The sequence below is a fragment of the Schistocerca serialis genome, chromosome 1 (genome assembly GCF_023864345.2).
Source record: "Schistocerca serialis cubense isolate TAMUIC-IGC-003099 chromosome 1, iqSchSeri2.2, whole genome shotgun sequence".
In the NCBI taxonomy this organism is placed as follows: Eukaryota; Metazoa; Arthropoda; class Insecta; order Orthoptera; family Acrididae; genus Schistocerca; species Schistocerca serialis.
Window position 1 is genome coordinate 1273193063 of NC_064638.1, and position 7080 is coordinate 1273200142.

Sequence of the window (7080 nt, forward strand, 5' to 3'; positions counted from 1 at the left end):
GGATGACATGATGGACGGTACAACATACAGCAGCCTTAAGAAGGAAGCAATGGATCGTAGAAAATGAAGAGGCAAAGGACCTGCTAATATAGCAGATAACTGATGATGATGAATGAAATGAGAGAAATTAGAAGTCGCACGGAATGATTGAAGTGTCCGTTTTTTCCGAGCACTTTTCGAGAGTGGAACGCTAAACAATTAGCTTGAACGTGGTTCAAAGAACCCTTTGCCAGGCACTTAAATGTGAATTGCAGCGTAATCATTTAGGTGCAAGTGAAGATATAGAACTAGTTCACTGAAAACGATTTCTTCCTAAATTTTGAGAAAACACGCCATATTCAAATCTCTACAACAAATAGAGTCATACCAACAACTGATGTAGCACATGAGCAGGAGTCAGTAAGTAGGGTAGAATGCTCAAAATTTTTGGGCGTACATACTGATGAAAACTTGAACTGAAAGAAGGATATTACTGAGGTTCTCAAACAAATGAGTTCATCTCCTTTTCTCTTCGTGTAACTGCTGCTTTTGGAAACGAACGAATTAACCTCCTGAAATATTTTGCATATTTCCACTTAATAACGTGTCATGAAATAATTTTCTGGGGTAACTCTCCACTTAGAAAGACAGTATTAATTGCACAAAAGCGAGGGGTAAAAATGGTATGTAGTGTTCACTTATGGTCGTCCAGTAGGTCCAGCCGGTCTAAAACTGGCAGTATGTTTACAATTTGCAGCCCGTATTTTTACAGGCAGATGCATCGATATATTGACACTTTTTTTCGATATATCGAGAGCTGATACTGATCTTTTTTTAATATCTGTGTATTGGATTTTAAAAATATCAACAGTCCTACTAGGGGCATCTGAATCACCTTGTGTGTACCTTGTAAATTGACTTGTTCCACATCATTTCGATCAACATTCGTTCGAATGATCTATGGAACATGTGACTAATTAGCGTTCCCCTGTCGTCCAGCGAGTTGAGGTTCCCGACCAAACAATGCAAATCCTTAAGTTATGACGGTGGTGCAAGTTCTTTCTGAGCAGTTCATCTACATCCACATGTACATTTATACTCCGCAAGCCACCCAACGGTGTGTGGCGGAGGGCACTTCACGTGCCACTGTTATTACCTCCCTTTCCTATTCCAGTCGCGTATGGTTCGCGGGAAGAACGACTGCCGGAAAGCCTCCATGCGCGCTCGAATCTCTCTGATTTTACATTCGTGATCTCCTCACGAGGTATAAGTAGGGGGAAGCAATATATTCGATACCTCATCCGGAAACGCAACCTCCCGAAACCTGGACAGCAAGCTACACCGCGATGCAGAGCGCCTCTCTTGCAGAGTCTGCCACTTGAGCTTGCTAAACATCTCCGTAACGCTATCAAGCTTACCAAATAACCCTGTGACGAAACGCCTCGCTGTTCTTTGGTCTTCTCTATCTCCTTTGTCAACCCGACCTGGTACGAATCCCACACTGATGAGCAATACTCAAGTATAGGTCGAACGAGTGTTTTGTAAGCCACCTCCTTTGTGGATGGACTACATTTTCTAAGGACCTTCCCAATGAATCTCAATTAGTTTATGCTAATATTAATAAAATTGTGGGAGCTACTACTGTTAGTCATCTTCCATTCGTCATTGATGTCAGTCAAAAGTAGGTTAGGTATTACAGTGAGTAACTTGTTCCTCGGAAACAAATTATTAAGGCGAGGGGCCTTAAAAATTGTCTTCCGAAAGAGTCTATCAAAACAGTGACCCGTACAGAGAATAAATTTCCTTCAATTTACGTCTATGGTCACACACTATTTGTTCACAGATTACCGGTTTCGGTCTATAATAACCATCTTCAGATGTGTGTTTTATAAAAACAGTTTCCTAATGTACTGCAGCCACAGTGGCATCGTCAAATGTTAAATGCAAAATCAGCACCAGCATCGTCAAATATATATACATAACAGCATATGAACGAGTCGTGTTGTCAGAAGCACTAATGTTTTTATAAAACACAGATCTGAAGATGGTCAATATAGACCGAAACCGGTCATCTGTGAGCGTATCCAGGTTGCGTACGTTGTTCAAGATCTACAGGGTGATTCAAAAAGAATACCACAACTTTAGGAATTTAAAACTCTGCAACGACAAAAGGCAGAGCTAAGCACTATCTGTCGGCGAATTAAGGGAGCTATAAAGTTTCATTTAGTTGTACATTTGTTCGCTTGAGGCGCTGTTGACAAGGATGGATCGGCCGGCAGGCAGCCCGTGACAGAGCACTTCATCACTAGCCTCCAAGAAGCCCTGATCTTACCCCCTGCGATTTTTTCTTATGGGGGTATTGTAAGGATATGGTGTTTCGGCCACCTCTGCCAGCCACCATTGATGATTTTAAACTAGAAATAACAGCAGCTATCCAAACTGTTACGCCTGATATGCTACAGAGAGTGTGGAACGAGTTGGAGTATCGGGTTGATATTGCTCGAGTGTCTGGAGGGGGCCATATTGAACATCTCTGAACTTGTTTTTGAGTGAAAAAAAACCTTTTTAAATACTCTTTGTAATGATGTATAACAGAAGGTTATATTATGTTTCTTTCATTAAATACACATTTTTAAAGTTGTGGTATTCTTTTTGAATCACCCTGTACTACCCACAAAGAAAAGTGCTTTCGTTCCTGAAATTTCCCTGGCGTGATTGACTGCTGCTCTATTTCACCTTGGCTACCGAAAAAAAAGTAAGAACTGATACGAAAGCTGATCAGTGAGCAGCTGCATACGATGTTCGCGGAATCCGAAAGCAGAGGGGAACGAGCACGGGAGTCTGCTGGCGAAGTGTACCAGCTGCGGCTTAATTAGACGCGCTCGACGCTGGCCAGGGCTCGCGCCGAGGCGCCCTGTACGTGGAGTGCCCTGCCGGGGTCGCGCGGCCCTAATGAGCAGCACATATTGCACAGAGCGCCTAAAATACGGGCCCCGCCGCCGGCTCCTAATGAGCGAACGGTACGCCACTTTCTACGTGCGTAGCTGCCGGCCCGTGCCCTCTCCCGGGCGTAATTAATTTAACATCAGGGAGCGCCACGGCGCGAGGCCAGATTTTGTGTGTGCGCGCAAAACAATCAGCAGGCTAGCTGCGGCTGTGCCGGGTAGGGCAGGGCACCGCCTGAGAAAACTGCTCGCTGCCGGCACCTGGCGAGTGTTCCCTCTGGTGTATCCGTCACCTGCAGCTCGGCGTACAGACGCTCTCGCCCACTTTCTCGAGCTCACCACCTAACAAGTGTTGTCTACCGTGTGAAGGAACGTAGTATAGTGGTTATTAACGACTGGGCGTCATACAGTTTCAGAGGCTGGACAAAAATACGAACACATTGCCCGAAATGCATGCTCGAACATAAACGCAGATGCTAACCAAGCCTGTCGGTTGCGTCGTTGTACGATGAGGTGACGTAAGTCATGAGACAGCTACACTCATGCTCATAAATTAAGGATAATTGCAGAATGTGGTGCCACACAACGTGGCACTACAAAAAACTGGCGCTAATAGCAGGGAACACACACGACACAGATCTGTAAGTTCACGGTATTGGTGATAAGTTGAGAAAACCGCAACGAAACACATGTGCTACAAAACGCCACTGTTTCCTGCGCATGTACCCCGATATCAATATGGGATAAGATCACCATGCACCCGTACACAGGACTCCAAAGGGTTGGCACTCTCTGGATCAGGTGGTCGAGCAGCTGCATAGCCTCCCACTCTTGCACCAGTGCCTGTCGGAGCTCCTGAAGTGTCGTAGGGGTTTGAAGACGTGCAGCGATACGTTGACAGAGAGCATCCCAGACGTGCTCGATGGGGTTTGGGTCTGGAGAACAGGTAGGCCACTCCATTTGCCTGATATCTTCTGCTTCACGGCACTCCTGCACGATGGTAGCTCGGTGGGGCTGTGCTTGATCATCCATCAGGAGGAAGGTGAGACCCACTACACCCCTGAAAAGGCGAACGTACTGATGCAAAATGACGTCCCGATACAACTGACCTGTTACAGTTCCTCTGTCAAAGAGATGCAGGGGTGTACGTGCACAAATCATAATCCCACGCCACACCATCAAACCGCGATCTCCGTACAGGTCCCTTTCAAGGACATTAAGGGGTTGGAATCTGGTTCCCGGTTCACACCAGATAAATTTCCGGCGAGAGTAACTCTTCAGACTATGCCTGGACTCGTCTGTGAACATAACCTGGGACCACTGTTCCAATGGCCATGTACTGTGTTCTTGACACTAGGCTTTACGGGCTCTCCTGTGACCAAGGGTCAGTGCAATGCACCTTGCAGGTCTCTAGGCGAATAAACCATGTCTGTTCAGTCGTCTGTAGACTGTGTGTCAGGAGACATTTGTTCCGGTGGCTGCGGTAAGGTCCCGAGAAAGGCTACCTGCAGTACTCCGTGGCCGTCTCCGGGCACTGATGGTGAGATATCGGTCTTCTTGTGGTGTTGTACACTGTGGACGTCCCGTACTATAGTGCCTGGACACGTTTCCTGCCTGCTGGAATCGTTGCCATAATCTTGAGATCACACTTTGTGGCACACGGAGGGCCCGTACTACGACCTGCTGTGTTTGACCAGCCTCCAGTCGCCCTAGTATTCTACCCCTTAAACATCATCAATGTGTGTTGTTTGAGCCATTTTCAACACACAGTCACCATTAGCACGTCTGAAAACGTCTGCACACTTACTCGCTGCACCTTAGTCTGACATGCACCAACACACCTCTGCGTATGTTGACTGCTGCCAGCGCCACCGTGCGACGACCGCAGGTTAAATGCACCGCATGGTCATACCCCGAGGTGATTTATGTGGTGTGACCGCCAGACACCACACTTGCTAGGTGGTAGCCTTTAAATCGGCCGCGGTCCATTAGTATACGTCGGACCCGCGTGTCGCCACTGTCAGTGATTGCAGACCGAGCGCCACCACACGGCAGGTCTAGAGAGACTTCCTAGCACTCGCCCCAGTTGTACAGCCGACTTTGCTAGGAAAGGTTCACTGACAAATACGCTCTCATTTGCCGAGACGATAGTTAGAATAGCCTTCAGCTACGTCATTTGCTACGACCTAGCAAGGCGCCATTATCAATAGATATTTAACTTGTGGTGCCTGTACCGTCAGACCGATGTACACCACTTATGGATTAAAGTTAAGTATTCTACCAGTTACCTCCTGTTTTGCTAGTCTTATTTCTCTGACCTGTTCCAGACCACACGCCAGTCTGCGTGAGCTTAAACGCGTGCCTTTCGGCTACCCGTCATAGTGGATTGGCTGTCGGGCCAGTCCACAACAATTTAAACCCGCGAACCGCCCACCAGAGTGTTGTTTCACCATGTATCAGCATTATCCTTAATTTATGAGCATGAGTGTATACGCACATATACAGAGGGCGGTGTATGCCCTACTGAAGGACCAAAAAAGGCAGTGCATTGTCGGAGCTCTCATTTCCACTCAGGTGGTTCGCGTGAAAAGGTGTCCCATGTGATCATGGCCGCACGACGTGAGATAACAGATTTTCAAACCGGAATGCTTGTTGGAGCTAGACGCATGGCACATTCCATTTCGGAAATCGTTAGGGTATTCAACATTCAGGGATCCACAGTGCCAAGAGTGTCCCGAAATACCAAATTTCAGGCAGTGCCTCTCATCATGGGCAACGAGTGGCCGACACCCTTCACTTAACAATCGAGAGCAGCGTCGTCTGCGTAGACTTATCAGTCCTAACTGACAGGCGGCATTGCGTGACATCAATGTCGGGCGTACGACGGACGTATCTGTTAGTACAGTACGGCGAAAACTAGCGTTAATGGGCAAGGCCAGCAGGCGCTCGAAGCGAGTGCCTCTGCTAACAGCACGACCTCTCCCTCTCGTGGGCTCGTGACCATATAGGTTGGACCTCAGACGACAGGAAAACCGCATTCTGGTCAAACGAGTCCCGATTTCTGTTGGTAAGAGCTGATAGTAGGGTTCGAGAGCTGCACGGACCGCACGAAGGCATGGAACCAAGATGTCAACAAGGCACTGGCAAGTTCGTGGTGGCTGCGTAATGGTGTGGGATTTGTGTTTACATGGAATGGACTGGGTCTCCTGGTCCAGTTGAATGGATCAGTGGCTGGAAATTGTTATGTTCTGCTACTTGGTGACCGTTTGCAGCCATTCGTCGACTTCATGTTCCAAAATAACGATGGAGTTTTTATGGAAGACATTGTGCCATGCCGCCCGGCCACAATTGTTCACGACTGGTTTGAAGAACGTTCTGGACAGCGTGAGCGACTGATTTGGCCATCCAGAGTACCTGACGTAGGGCAACGTCGAGACGTCAGTTCGTGTACAAAATTCTGCACCGGCAACACTTTCGCAGTTATGAATTTCTGCAGAGGCAGTATAGCTCTGTATTTCTGTAGAGAAATTCCAGCGACTTCTGGAGTCCATGCCAAGTCGAGTTGCTGTTTTCTGCCGGACAAAAGACGATCCGAAGCGATATAGCGAGGTATCCCACGACTTTTGTCAATTCAGTGTGTATGACCGCACCTGTGCATTGTCTTCAGAACATTGCAAGTGTCAGCCGTGATAGGAACAGTACTCTGTGTAGATGTAAATGCATTACGTCGGAATTGAGTGAATTCAAACATGGCCAAATTGTTGGGTCTCATATCGTAGGTGCTTCGTAATCGAGGTAGTCGAACTGTTTGGTGTTTCTAGAAGCACCGTATCGCAGGTTTACATCGCGTACAGGGAAAGCGAAAAAACATCATCCGCTATGTCACAATGCGGACGGAAGTGCGTGTTGGGTGATCGTGAAGGGTGAAACGTCCCCTTAGAAAAATTATACATGACTGTGCTTAAACTGACACACAATATTTTCTAGCGCAACGCAATCTGACTTTCAATAATCCGTACAAGAGAATGGCCCTGACTAAATTAACCTATACGTTTCACAAATCACTTACCTCACAAAAATCTTCGTTACTCGAACTACTGCAATACGGCGAGCGCCACTACTGCCAGTTAAATAAAAGATTCAAACTACTGAAGGC